At 43.3% G+C, this 15,784-nt stretch overlaps 1 protein-coding gene across 5 annotated transcripts in view; it reads right to left on the minus strand.

The window, feature by feature from the left end:
• The window catches only part of RIPOR1 (RHO family interacting cell polarization regulator 1), a 220,626-nt gene that overhangs the window by 144,691 nt on the left and 60,151 nt on the right, over positions 1-15,784 (minus strand). The gene's annotated exons all lie outside the window — the stretch shown is intronic.

A 15,784-nucleotide genomic window follows, 5' to 3' on the forward strand; every position in this document is an offset into this window, starting at 1 on the left:
TCCAGGACAGGAAAGGGCCAGGCAAGTCCCCTCCCAATGCTTCCCCTGCTAAACTATGTGACATCACGCTTCTGATGAGTCACTCCTGAACTGGAATATAAACAAAGGCATTCTAACTGTCCCTTACATTACATCCATTCTGGGTATGAGAAAAGGAAACTTCGGTGAGGTTGTATAGGATATCAAGGCTCTTGTGTTCTTTAAACATATACATCTACACTGGAAGAAATGGAATCTGCAACATCTGGAAGCTGTTCTTGGTGCTTTGATTGAACTTGTGCATAATGGTTGCTGCAGTAAAATAAATGACAGGACTGCATTCACAACTTTTTTTTTATGTGGTGAGAGTTGAGAAGGGTTAAAAACAGAAAACAGATTTTTATAGCCTATTTTTGTCCCTTTGTGAGAGAGGCATCCAAAAACAAAGCAAACCAATCATTCGCTTAATGGTATTTAAAGAGACACTGAAGCGGAAAAAAAATTATGATATTATGATTTGTATGTGTAGTACAACTAAGAAATAAAACATCAAGATCAGATACATCAGTCTAATTGTTTCCAGTACAGGAAGAGTGAAGAAACTCCAGTTGTTATCTCTATGCAAAAAAGCCATTAAGCTCTACGACTTTCAAAAGTCGTGGAGAGGCCTGTCTTCTGACTTATTATCTCAACTGTTTACTTTTTCTCTGCCAGAGGAGAGGTCATTAGCATTCAAAATGATTCTTTCAGAGCAGTCTGTGAACTGAGTGTTGTGTAATCTGCACATATTAGAGAATGATGCAATGTTAGAAAAAACACCATATACCTGAAAATAAAAGTATGAGAATATTTTCTTTGCTGCTAATCTTCTAGTAATTATTCATAGTACACAACCAATTCATTATATCATATATTTTTTTTCGCTTCAGTGTCTCTTTAAAGAGAATCTGTATTGTTAAAATCGCTCAAAAGTAAACATACCAGTGCGTTAGGGGACATCTCCTATTACCCTCTGTCACAATTTCGCCGCTCCTCGCCGCATTAAAAGTGGTTAAAAACTGTTTTAAAAAGTTTGTTTGTAAACAAACAAAATGGCCACCAAAACAGGAAGTAGGTTGATGTACAGTATGTCCACACATAGAAAAATACATCCATACACAAGCAGGCTGTTCTTCTTTTGAATCTCAAGAGATCATTTGTGTGTTTCTTTCCCCCATGTACTAAAGTTTCAGGCTGCTCTTTTCTTCCTGCAAACAGCTTTGCCCTTGTTTGTAATTCCTCAGTATGTGAAAGCCCAGCCACCTCAGAGGACGATTTATCCAGCTTGTAAAAGATAAGAGAGAAGAGAGAAGCTGCTCTAATCTAAATAAAACACAGGCAGTGTGCAGAGAGGGGCCTGGAAGGGTGAGTTCATAGCAGAACCACAACACTGAAGCATGTGGCAACCTTCCAGACACAGGCTGACAAGTCTGACAAGAGAGAGATAAGTTGATTTATTACAGAGATGGTGATAGTAGAACGTGCTGCAGTAAGCCAGAACACATTAAAATAGCTTTTGGAACTTGTAGGATGATAAAAAACAGGATGCAATTTTTGTTACGGAGTCTCTTTAAAGGACAACTGATGTGAGAAGAATATGGGAGCTGGCTTATTTATTTCCTCTGAAACAATACCAGTTGCCTTGGCAGCCCTGTTGATCTATTTGGCTGCAGTAGAGTATGAATCACACCAGAAACAACCATGCAGCTAACCTTGTCAGAACTGACAATACTGTCAGAAAAACCTGATCTGCTGCATGCTTGTTTAGAGTCTGTGTCTATTATGCTAGGTTTGAGCACAATGAGATTAATTGGCAGATTTACTGCCAAATCGATTATTTCCAACATGTCCGATCCTATGACAGCGGATCGCTTCCCTGCCGCCCAGGGGGACAGCCGTGTCACACGCCTGTCCCTAGTACAACGCTGCTGTAGATCGCAGCTCTGTACAGTGTTATTAGACGGCGGTTTCGCTGTCTAACAGTCTACTGGTGGAGCTTCGTCATTCAATTGGAGATGCACGATCTCCTGCAAAACTCTGCCCCAGGTCTTGACGCCAATTGGCTCAGTTAAGGTTCCCTTTAAGACCAGGCACAGAGGCGTGCAGAGCCCCCTAGAGGCAACATACACACCTTGTATTCAAAACATGCTACCATTATGCACTAGAGTCCTAACCCCTAAAAACATAATGCAAACATACATTTCAAATGGGAGTAGCTAGCCATAAGGTAAACTTTTTTTAGACAGCAGGGAGAGGTGGCAGTGCTTTCCCTGAAGGCAACTGGCATTGTTTACAAGGACATAAATATGGCAGCCTCCCTATCCCTCTCACCTCAGGTTCCCGTTAACTCAGTGACAGGGCTAAATACAGTAAGGACCGGTTTCCAGTGAGTCTTGCAGGAGTCGTGTGGCACCCGTAGTGATGCGATTACACATCCAAATCAAGTTTTAAGTGCAACTTGCAGAAAACTACAGCATGCCATCCAGACTCCCGCACCACAGTGGGATTCAGATGACCATTGAAGGTGTATGCAGCGTTTCCCCGCCAGACTCGCCTATGGGGAAGTGCTGCAGATTCAGACCGAATTAAACAACAGTGGAAATAGGCCCACTGCTGTAAATAACATTAACACTGCCTCAGTTCTGTGACTCTGCATGACTCTATTCTGTAGCTCAATCCATTAGTGTGTCAACAGCCATCACAGAGGCCAACTGGTGAGTAGTCATACCCATGACAATATTAATGCATGACTAGGTTACGGGCAGAGACCAAAGGCCGAACTCTTTGGGTTCTGGTCAGGCAAAAGCAAAGTGGCCATCCGATACGGCCATTATAAGAGAACGTCCCTCCTTTCAGACTTTGGCCAGTCAGAACTCGACCCAACAACACCTGGCCGGGAAAGTCCTGAAGCTGCCGTGCAACCAAGTCCCTGCCTAGCTGTCGGTGATCTGGCCATCAAGTCCCTGTTTCCCCTGCAAGCACAGCTGCTGCTTTCAGCTCACCCGGCAACTATGGAGCAGCAGCAGGCAGCAGTTGAACACATCGGGGAAACAGAGAGACTGATTTGAGAATATCCTGGTTGGCATATATTAGAGTTGTGTCACAGGATTTAGATTCACTTCTCTGCACTGTCCTGATCCCTCTTTATCGATGCTTCACCCCCTTTTACACTTAATCAGTTGCTCTCAGTTAAAACTGAAAGAAAACTGATTTACAAAGTAATGCCTATGTTTTCTTATGGCACAGCTCCCACTATACGCGTTACAACTGAAAGCTTTTTCACAATGCACTGCTATGAAAAAAAAAAAAACCGCATAGCAACGCGTAGTAACGCATACTGACGCATACCAACGGATTAAGTGTAAAAGGGCTCTTACTTTCCTTACTGATCTTCCTTCCTTAACCACTTCCCGACCGCGCACTCATACCGCGCATCGGCAAAGTGGCAGCTGCAGGACCAGCGACACAGATCTGCGTCGCCGGCTGCAGGCTAATTAATCAGGAAGCAGCCGCTCGCACGAGCGGCTGCTTCCTGTCAATTCACGGTGGGGGGCTCAGTGAATAGCCTGCGGGCCGCCGATCGCGGCTCGCAGGCTAAATGTAAACACAAATGGAAATCTGCTTTGTTTACATTTGTACAACGCTGCTAACAGTAGCAGCGTTGTACTGGATCAGCGATCCCCGGCCAATCAGCGGCCGGGGATCGCTGTCACATGACAGGCAGGAGCCTGTTAGAGGCTGCACAGGACAGATCTGTTCCTGTGCAGCCTCGAATCTCCGGGGAAGGGAGGGAGGAGAGGGGGAATCCTGCGGTGGAGGGGGCTTTGAGGTGCCCCCCCCCCCCGCCAGCCACACGCAGGCAGGAGCGATCAGACCCCCCCAGCACATCATCCCCCTAGTGGGGAAAAAAGGGGGGCGATCTGGTCGCTCTGCCTGGTGTTTGATCTGTGCTGGGGGCTGTAGAGCCCACCCAGCACAGATCAGTAAATACAGCGCTGGTCCTTAAGGGGGGGGTAAAGGCTGGGTCATCAAGTGGTTAAAGGACACCCGAGGTGGCATGTGACATGATGAGATAGACATGTGGATGTACAGTGCCAAGCACACAAATAACTAGGCTGTGTTCCATTTTTTCTTTCTCTGTTTGAAAGAGTTAAACATCAGGTATGGAAGTGACAGTTACTGACCAGGTTGGGACCGGGTCGGACTGGATTCAACTATAGCATAATCCTCATTGATAAGTAATTATAGTCATAAAACACTTTCCGGTCATTAAATGGCTTCTGAAAGCAGATATATGAGATAAAAAGGGTCAATAATTTATAAATTTGAGCTCTGGCATACTTCAATGAAGGTGGCTGAGCAGAGACTATGAAACTGTAAAAACTTAAAAACTAGATATAAATATAAAACTGTGCGATACCTTTAGGGCTCTTTCCCACTAAGATGTTTCGTTAGATGCGACGTTAAGGTCGCATAACATGCCCCTAACGCAGCACGTGAGCTTTGAAGTTGGACGTTATATAGAGCCGCGTTATGCGTCTCTTGATGCGTCCGTGATGTGTACTTTTTGACGCATACTATTGGACAAAAACTGTGCATGCGGCAAATAAAAAAATTAAATAAAAAACCAGTACTGAGCATGTGCAAACATCCGAACGCAGCCACATACGAGTTTAACGCACAGCACGCTGCACTTTCATTTACCGTGCAGTGTTCTACTCCAACGCAACGTGGGCACTGTGAACAGCCCATTGATTTTTCAGTGCTGTGAGTTGGGCTGCGTTACAGGCTGCTCTAACGTGCGCCTGTAACGTCCCACTGTGAAAGCAGCCTGAAAAGTCATTTTTAGGAGAAGGAGGAGAGATACAATTGTTTTTCTCATCAGTTTATTTTCACCTTGTATATCCTTTAACCCTCCTTATTGGCACCTAACCCTAATCTGCCAACGCAGACTCACATTCAAATAGAAGATGATGGCACTAGAAAAAAAAAAAAAAAAAAACAATAGTAAGCCATTATATTATTTATGGTTATAATACTAATTCCAAAGAATATAAACTAGCATAGAACACTTGTAGATTACTTAAACAATTATGAGTCCAAAGAGATGATTTATGACCAGTATAAGACAAAGGATCCCAATAAAAAAAATTAAAAAAAAGATACCGATAGGCCTTGTTCCATGAATATAGTAAAAAAAAAAAAAAAGAGATTTCAGATTAGTGACATTCTGGAGACAAATAAGAAGCAGAGGATGGCTCTGTACAAGGACCTGTCATGTTAATGCCATGTATCCCCAGACACCACAGCCCAGCAGCTATGTCACTACAGCATCTCAGGTGCTCATTAAGGTTATTGTCGTGAAACTGGAAGGCTGGCGATGGCCTAGTTCAGAAGTGCTCATCCTTTTCATGTTAAGGTTCCAGAAATCCGTGTTCTCTTTCCTGTGATACATCTGTCAGCACGCCACTGTCTATATTCTTTTGCTAGGATTCCTTTTAGAAAGCCATTTTTCAGTTGTATAATCTGTAACATTGTGTGGACTAGGAGGTGTATTGCATAACTCGGATCTAGGATACACTTCGCATAGAACTACAGCAACCACATATACGGTTCCTAAAAAATACACAGTGGTCTGTACTTTGCATAAAATTCAATCTAAAATAGATAGCTTTTGCAAAGACCAATACGGTACCTCACAGGAGCCCACAATAGCCTCAATTTGCTAAAGGCAGTTCAGTAAAACCATTTAGTTCAGTAAAATTCCACATTCGGTATTTCACACTTTTTTTTTCCAAATTCACTAAAGATTTTCTACATGAGGTAGAAGGGGAGGGGGGGATGCAGAAAAGCATAAAAAGTCTCTTTCCACAGATCTGTTACAGTGAAATCCCACTGTCCAAAAAATGGCAGCCTCCATATCCCTCTTGCTTCAAGTTCCCTTTACATTTCAAAACATCATTCTTGGAAAAGTTTAAGTAACATTTTTAACCACTTTGCATCTCGGCCTGTTTTACCCTTATCTATTAGAGCAGTTTTACCATTTTAGCTACTCCTAATCAGCAATAACTTCATCACTACATATTACACCTTAGTAATACTGTATATACACATTTTTTTCAAAACAAACTAGACTGTCTTTGGCTGCTTTTCTTCCCCGACTAACAATTTTATTCCTTATGCATTTTAAGGGGGACAAGAGGAAAAATAATTGAAAAATATGCAGTTTCAGTTTTTTATCTCTTGTTATTTTAAAATTAAAAAGTGGTACCATAGATGATACTAAATATGGCTATTTATCCCATTTATTATAAAACTAATAGGAGGGCAATATACTGTAGCTTAGATTTGAAGTGATTTAAGGCTATGTTCACATTATAAATCACGAGCGCTGAGTAACTTATTGAGTTTTTAAAAGCGCTTTTCCCTGCATTTTGTGCTTAGAAATGCACTTTTCTAAGCAATTTTCCTGAGCGATTCATTTCTTCACTTCCTGACGTCAAGCGCTTTTAGGGCAATTTCTAAAATAGACAGCGCTTAAAAAAACGTAAACACTCATAGTGTGAATGAGCCCTTAAGTGATCCTGAAGAAAATCTAAGCAAAATCAACCAAGTAACTGTTTATGTGATAAAATACACAAGAGGTTTCCTACAGTGAAAATTATTTTTGTTCTAGGGTTATACCTCTTAAAATAATATGCAAATTAGTATGATCACTACTAGTATCAGGGGGAAGTCCCACAACATCAGAAGGGAGCCCCTCCAATTTGATCTTTCAATCAGTTTTAGGCCAGGGTCACACTTAGCAGAAGCGCATATGCGATTCTGCTAAGTGTGATCCTGGTCTTATAGATATTTTACTATGATTGATGACCTCACTGACCAGCAAGAAGAATCAGCTCACTCGGTTTGCTTTATTAAATGTGCTGCAATCTCTGGGGCGACTGAAAAGATAGATAAGCAGTTTTCATTGTAGACAACCCTTGATTGCAGACGCATGTATTACAGCTGGGAACAGACTGCGTACTGAGAGAGAAAAAAAAAAAAGGAGAGAGAAAAGAAATGAAAAAAAAGGCGATTTTGTTTCTGAAACAGATTTTTGGTTTAGATTTTTGGCCACATTTAAAAACTTGTTTGCAGCATAATTGCCTCTGTTAAAATGACTATTATTTACTGGCACTTTCATAAAGTGGCAATCCATTCAGATCTGATCGTTACTTTAAGAGGACGCATGGAGATCACCATAGTGGAAGCAGCAGTACTTGTTTTAAACACCGGCTTTGAAGTTATCGCCTGTAATGGGTTATGGGAAGAACTAGCGCTCTGTGAGAGGAGAGCACTTTACCACTCTTAATGCACGTAACTAAGGTTTCTCATGCCCACTTTAGAGTAGGAAAAATGGAGCAATTTAATTCTCTTCAATTACTCACCAGGGAATAAAACATTTTCCAACTTTTAAACATGTGACCTCTGAAAGTGGGCATCAGGTTTGAAAAGAATATTCAGATTTTTTTCTTCTGATCGCTGTAGACCTTTTTCATTATATGTGCGATTTCTGATACGGTACCTAAGCTTGCTTCAGTTCCCTTTTAGGGCTCGTTTCTACTACACACGGTGCGATCATCACACTGTGCTGCAACTAAACCGCCGTTAATGGAAGTCAATGGAAGTGTTTCCATTAACACAAATTACCTGACGCGGTGCGGGGGAAATTATGGATAGCATGCTGCAGATTTCCGCTGCACGTTTCAAAGTTCCCATAGCCGCTAACAGGAAGCCGCATGATGCCGCATCTGGTTGTTCGGACACCAACTGGAAGTACCGGCGGCAGGATGCGTGGCGATGCGGCGATCGCCTCACATCCACAACGCCAGTGGAAACGGGCCCTTCCAGCTCAATTTTAGCCATCTAACTCTGTAAAAATAATGTTCATAATAAAAACACAGTTTCAAAAACTGTCATTTTTGTTTTGGATAACGCAGGAAAGGACTGCTAACGCCTTTAGGTCTTTGTTCATGTCTGTGTTGGGGGAACACTTCCTGTCTACACAGGGAGAAAGGCAACAACTTTTTTTGTAGAAAGTGGTGATAGAATTTTTTTCTACTTTCACTCATTTCCTCAACTTGTAAAAGCGTTGCCTCAAATTCAAGCCATTGATGGCAGAAAGGCAAAACAGGAAGGGAGTTTTTAGCAATGGGGACACAGACAATAAACTGACAGCAGTTCTTACAATTCCCATTTCTATTATTTTACTTTAAAGAGACTCTGTATTAAAAAAAAAAAAAGCCTCCTGGGGGATACTTACCTCAGGGTCCCAATGAGGCTTCCCCCTCCCCTGTAGATTTGGGGAATGCAGCGCTGGCTCCCCGAAATCTCCCTCAACAAGCAGAGATTTATTTACACCTCACCGTGATCCTGCGCAGCAGAGCGGATCGATCGGGTTCAGCTATTTCCGCCTTAACCCGACTGAAGAGCGCCTAGTGCACCTGAGTAGGTAAATATTTACCTCGCCACGATTCGAGGGGTCCCGGGAAAGCAACGGAGGGAAGGAGGAGGACAGGGGAGGCCTCGTTAGGATCCAGAGGCATCCCCCTCCCAAGGTACCCAAGTATCCCCAGAGGGTTTTATTTTATTTTTAATACAGAGCCTCTTTAAAAGGGAACCTGGAGTGAATAAAATTATTTAAAATAAACACACGACATAGCTGCAAATGAATATTACATACTAACCTCACCATCCGTTCCTCTCAGAAGCTCACCATTTTCTTTTTACAGTGATCCCTTCCAGTTCTGACATTTTCTTAGCTGAAATATACCAGTTGCTATCAGTTATATATCAGCTGCTGTCAGTTACAACTGAATGTGCAAGGTAATGTCCATGTTTCCCTATGGCTCAAGTGGGTGATATTACAGTTTAACAGTGTGCTGACCAGGAAGCTGTTATGGGGTAATGGCCATTTTTAAAATGGAGGCCGGAGAATTCCATTGATCACAGGGGTCAAATGGGACACAGGAGAGGAGAATAAGATTGATTAGTAGACTACACAGGAGGTTAGTATGACCTGTGTATGGCTTTTTTTGACTTTTTATTTTCAATTCAGGTTCTCTTTAAGGAAAAATGTTGGCTAAATTTGAGATTTAAGTTTGCTGATTGTACTGAAGAAGAAGAATCACCCTACTGGGATATAAACTGAATATCTGAAAATATAAAGTAGATGAAACTTCCAGCCAGAAATGGGTGCAGAGTTGTAGAGGCGTACGGCTTCCACTAACTAGAATGGACTTATTGTTTCTCCATACTCACTGCACACTCTGCTGGCCAGAAGATTGAACAGATTTGTGTTTGGACAGCAGGAAACACTGGGGAGGCTCGATAAGAGAAGTCATGGGGCATCAGATGATTTGCTTATTGGCTACAGTGACACGGCCAGTTATACATACACAAATCATTATCTGCTGTAGGTACATTATTATTACTGGAGTATTTTTTCCAAAGCTTTATTGACCAGCACTGAGTGAAACATGCAATGTTGAAAAGAAAACACTGTGCTTTCATTTTAGCTAAAGTTACTGTGCATTTTTATTGACAAAACATGGATAAAGATAAGCAGTAAATGCCACCTGCTGCAATCCCCACAATGTACTGAGGTTCAGCCTCTACAGTATACGGTATGTACTGTATCAGAACTGAATAAAGATAAACTGCTTCAGGCAGTGTCTGGTGGGTGGTGGGTGGTTGGTTTGAGTGAAGTGCTACAGTGCTGCGTAACTGCTAGCAACAGCCGCCCACACACAGAAACACTGTCAGAAATTTGGCATTAGATTTTACAAAACATGGTAGGTAGACTGGTGGAGGAGGGGTGGCAATTCACTAGCCAGATCTCTGAGAAGCTCTGGTAATGACGGAACTACTCATCCATATCTCTGTTTTTCCCCTTAATGAATTCAGGCTGCCTTGGATTGAAGAAAAACAAAAATGTTCCACTGTGGATGTGTGCATGTGAATAACTGCACAGCGATGAATTCACTAACTTTTCAGTAACCTTGGTTTTTGGTCAGCTGTCACCTGGTTGATTTCTAATACATACAAACTAGGTTTGCTGGATCATGCATAATCACCAGCCCTAGAGCAGCCTTGGAGGATCAGATGCACTGACTGTGCGACAAAACACACTTCTCTCTTTGGCCACTTTGCAGCAGGTCTGGTCAGAATATGCTGTGACATTTCTGAAGACATATTTGGGTACAAACCCTAGAAATCCTGGCCCCTCTAAGCTGGATGGTTTTAATTTTTAAAGGGAACCTAAATTGAGAGGTATTTGGATGTTTCCTTTTAAACCATACCAGTTGCCTGGCAGTCCTGCGGATCTCTTTTACTGCAGTAGTGATTGAATCACACCCCTGAAACAAGTATGCAGCAAATCCAGTCTGACTTCAGTCAGAGCACCTGATCTGCATGCTTGTTCAGGGGCTCTGGCTAAAAGTATTAGAGACACAGAATCAGCAGGAGAGTCAGGCAACTGGTATTATTTTAGAAGCAAAAAAAAACATATCCTTCTCAGTTTAGGTTCCCTTTAACCATTGCATGGCTCCTGCAGTGCATCTATCATTAATTCAACCAGTTATTTAGCTCTTCAGCAGATACTGGTGAACTGTGTCACACAACACACACAAGCAATAGAACACAGCAGTACATGCATCCAGCTACATTTAAGTGGTCAGCAGGTGCTCGTCAGCCAATCAGGATGCACTGTCATACACCCTTTACCTGCCATACCACATCTAGCAGCCATTAGCATTCAGGTGGGAGGCTTCAGATGGACGCCATCACAAGATTGCGTCGCTAGCAGGACCGCCCCGTGCAGGCATCCCTCCCACAGGGGTCCCTCCCTAACCGCTCACCTGTCCGCCATGTCCTAGAGCTGAAAGAAAACGTTTAAAAACACACGATTGGTTCGCACGATGGCCAGAGGCCCCGGACCTCTTTTCAACACACACAAGCAATAGAACACAGCAGTACATGCATCCAGAGCCTGGGTGTGAGAGGTCCAGGCCCACCTGCACTCCCCTCCAGGTATCGCATATTGGCCTTGGGGCCCCGGCCAGTGAGAGAGGTCCGGGGCCTCTGGCCATCGTGCGAACCAATCGTGTGTTTTTGAACTGTGTCACACACAGAGAAAATTGTTGCCACAATATGTCAATAGTAAATCCAGTAGGGGAGCTGCAAGCTATGCCACACCAGCTGCAACTAGAAGTTTTGTATATTTGCGTAGCAGCTGCTACATTCTTGTTGCAGACAGGAGTTCCTCCTTAAAGTGGGCTTATACCTCCATTTTTTTAAATTCAGATATAGATTCACAGCCAGGGGCAATGACCTAGGCAGTATCTTAAAAGAAAAAAAATTACATATATACATATATACAGGGGTTGGTCAAAATAATGGAAACACCTTGAAAATCAACAAAATATATTTTAATATGGTGTAGGTCCACCATTTGCAGCAATTACAGCCTCAATTCTCAGAGGTATTGATTCATACAAATTGTGAATTGTTTCCAAAGGAATTAGCCCATTCTTCAGTTAAAACACCCTCCACACAAGACAGGTCCAAGACAGGTCAGGGATAAAGCTATTGAGAAATTTAAAGCAGGCTTAGGCTACAAAAAGATTTCCAAAGCCTTGAACATCCCAAAGAGCACTGTTCAAGCGATCATTCAGAAATGGAAGGAGTATGGCACAACTGTAAACCTACCAAGACAAGGCCATCCACCTAAACTCACAGGCCGGACAAGGAGGGCGCTGATCAGAAATGCAGTAAAGCAGGGGTCTCAAACTCGCGGCCCGCGGGCCATTTGCGGCCCTCGATACAATATTTTCTGGCCCTCGCCGGCAAAAGCTTCCTTATAGTTCGCTTCAGTGCTCCTAAGTAACCCGCCGCATCCCCGCCGCTAAATGAGGACTGCAGAGCCCCCAAATTGCCCAGGGGGCAATCCGCCGGCATTTCCTGGAAGGGGCGGAGCTTTTACCTTCAGCTCTGCCCCTCCTGACGTCAATCGCTGCACGGATCGCCGCCTCCCCCTGCCCTTCTCTGTGAAGGAAGAGTGAGAGCGGCGGGCAGAGGCGGCGATGCGCCGCGATTTTGAAATTCCTTATGCGGCCCAGCCTCATCCTGACTTTGCCTGCTGCGGCCCCCCAGGTAAATTGAGTTTGAGACCACTGCAGTAAAGAGTCCCATGGTGACTCTGGACAAGCTGCAGAGGGAGACTGTCCATAGGACAACTATTAGTCATGCACTGTACAAAGTTGGCATTTATGGCAAGAAGTGGCAAGAAGAAAGGCATTGTTAACAGAAAGCATAAGAAGTCCCGCTTGCAGTTTGCCACAAGCCATGTGGGGGACACAGCAACCATATGGAAGAAGGTGCTCTGGTCAGATGAGACCAAAATGGAACTTTTTGGCCAAAATGCAAAACGCTATGTGTGGCAGAAAACTAACACTGCACATCACTCTGAACACACCATCCCCACTGTCAAATATGGTGGTGGCAGCATCATCTTCAGCAGGGACAGGGAAGCTGGTCAGAGTTGATGGGAAGATGGATGGAGCCAAATACAGGGCAAACTTGGAAGAAAACCTCTTGGAGACTGCAAAAGACTTGAGACTGGGGCGGAGGTTCACAATCCAGCAGGACAATGACCCTAAACATAAAGCCAGGGCAACAATGGAATGGTTTAAAACAAAACATATCTATGTGTTAGAATGGCCCAGTCAAAGTCCAGATCTAAATCCAATCGAGAATCTGTAGCAAGATCTGAAAATTGCTGTTCACAAACGCTGTCGATCTAATCTGACTGAGCTGGAGCTGTTTTGCAAAGAAGAATGGGCAAGGATTTCAGTCTCTAGATGTGCAAAGCTGGTAGAGACATACCCTAAAAGACTGGCAGCTGTAATTGCAGCAAAAGGTGGTTCTACAAAGTATTGACTCAGGGGGCTGAATAATTACGCACACCCCACTTTGCAGTTAATTATTTGTAAAAAATGTTTGGAATGATGTATGATTTTCGATCCACTTCTCACATGTATACCACTTTGTATTGGTCTTTCACGTGGAATTCCAATAAAATTGATGCATGTTTGTGGCAGTAATGTGACAAAGTGTGAAAAACTTCAAGGGGGCCGAATACTTTTGCAACCCACTGTATCTGTAAAAAACAATTATTTTAATTAAACATATCAAATAAAAATTATATATATTCTATCTTCTATGCATTTTTTTTTTTTTTTAAAGTTTCCAACCCCTGTCCTGTAGAGCTACAGCAGTAGGTTGATCAGAGACAGCCTCTCAGCCCCTCCTTCTCCCCCTCCTGGTCCATCACCTTCACTAAAACCTTCACCTTGGCATAGAGCATATATGTCAAACTCAGGCCCTCGGGCCAAATCTGACCCGCAGAGCCATTAAGTGGTTTCCCCACTTTGCATCATGTTTGGCCCACTCTAGACCACCAGGCAAGCTATATTGGGGGTAAAGCCCCAGAACTCCAGGGAAGCCATATGAGGGAGATAGAAAGCACTAGACACCAGGGAACTGTAAAGGGTAGAGAGGATGCTCACTAGACACCAGGGAATTATATAGGGGAGGAAAGGGGAGGCAATAGACCAGGGAACTGTATAGGAGAGGCAGAGGGTCACTAGACAATAGGGAACTGTATGGGGTAGGGAGGAGGCATTAGACACCAGGGAACTCTATAGGGGGAGGACGGGGGCAACTAGACACCAGGGAACTGCATAAGGAAGGGAGGGGTGGCATTAGACACCAGGGAACTTCATAAGGCAGGGAGGTAGTCACTAGACACTGAGGTCGGCCAGGTTGGTCCCAGTGTCCAATGCAGGTCAGGTGACACACCGCCTTATGTGCATGGACCATGCTGGAAAGCTGCCAGGAGCTTCAGGGAGTCTACAAGACATCGCTGGAGGCTCGGTGAGTATTTATGGGGAAAGGTTTAAGGCACATGTGCCCGGCATCCCCGTCGCTGCCAGGTAACGGGGACTCTGCTGAACTGGCATAGAGGATAGGACAGAAGTGTCTGACAAGCAGGCCTTCCCTGTGCATGTGGGCTTCAGATGATGTCATCTACTGTGTGTTGGGACATGAGAAGGGGTCACCAAGAGTAAGATCTTTAAGATATTGTAAATCTGCTATGATGTAACTTAACGATGGGAGGGATTTCATAGGGGATGAAAAAGGTACTGTCTGACCCGACACCCACAGAATTATAAACTTTTTATCTCAAAGTATCATGAAAAGTAATGACCAAGTTAAGTGTTTGACCAGGCCAGAGGCCTTACCTCTATGGCAGTTTTTCTAGACACAACATTTTATAAAAACCCAGACTATGAAACCAAGTTTCTCAAATCAACTCACCCCCTTCGAATCCAGAGGTATAGAGTAAACCTAGAAGTCACTTACTCGCATGAGCCGACTCTCTACTTAGTGACCATGCACTGGGCTCTGTTCTCCCATTCCAGGTGAAGTGGAATAAGATGTTGAGATCTGAGATCCCATGTGATCAATGGGAAAACACAGCTAATTCCCGACATAAGACAGTGGCTATCCAGGGTCGAGAAAATTATAGAGATGGAGGAGCTGGTCTGCGGTGCTCAGGCTAATATGAAACATTACTACAGCACTTGGAATTGTTGGAAAAATATAATATGAAGGATCTAGATTAATAAATAGAAGTCTACTTGGTATATCTTCTACAGGTAGATCTCTCTCTAATACTTCTTTCCCTTCATCTTTTATTCCTCTATCTGGCTAGATAGCGTACTGGTTAAGGGCTCTGCCTCTGACACAGACACAGTATACCTGGGTTCAAATCTTCGCTCTACCTGTTCAGTAAGCTGCACCTCTTCAGTAAGGAGTTTCTTGGGCAAGTCACCCTAACACTGCTACTGTCTACTGAGTGTGCTCTAGTGGCTGCCTCGCAAGCGCTGAGAGTCCAACAGGAGAAAGGCGCTATACAAATACTGGATTTAGCTTTCTTCACTCTCTCACATATCCCTTATTGCACTTTGATTACACCACCCATTGGTTTACAAAGTAAAGAAGAGTTAATAAATATCGAGGATATTATGTAAATATATAATTTTTTTTCATTTAAGACAATGATTTGTATTAAATTCCATCACAGAAATGTACCAACAACCTAGGATGAGGGGTGGTTCAAGACTCTTTATAATTGTTTATTATGCAAAATTTGGGTTAAAATGGTGCTTATATATACTGTGCTGTCTTTCTTTTCTGTAGGTTTTGAATTTTGAATATCACTCCTGTATTGTCGCTGCCCTGATGGAAGCCGTTACAAAACAGATTTGTGAAGTTTGCGCTTAGCTTGCGGTTTGACTTTAGTATTCAATAAACACATATTTAAACTGTGTACTTATCTGCACGGTCATTGTTACTACTCTTCATATATGGGAATGTGTGTTTCAGCACCAAAGGACAAATGTATGGGTCTTCATTTAAAGTGGACCCAATCTTAAATCTGCATGCACAGAAGTGCCAGTCTGGCACCACTGGAATTGGGAAGACATTTTTGGAGTCGGGAAGGAATTTTTTTCCCCTTTGGGGCTAATTGGACCATGCCTTGTAAGGGTTTTTCGCCATCTTCTGGATCAACAGGGATATGTGAGGGAGCAGGCTGGTGTTGTACTTTATTCACTGGTTGAAGTAAATGAACTTATGCCTTTTTCAAACCAAAATAACT

This window comes from Hyperolius riggenbachi, chromosome 11 (genome assembly GCF_040937935.1).
Source record: "Hyperolius riggenbachi isolate aHypRig1 chromosome 11, aHypRig1.pri, whole genome shotgun sequence".
NCBI lineage: Eukaryota > Metazoa > Chordata > Amphibia > Anura > Hyperoliidae > Hyperolius > Hyperolius riggenbachi.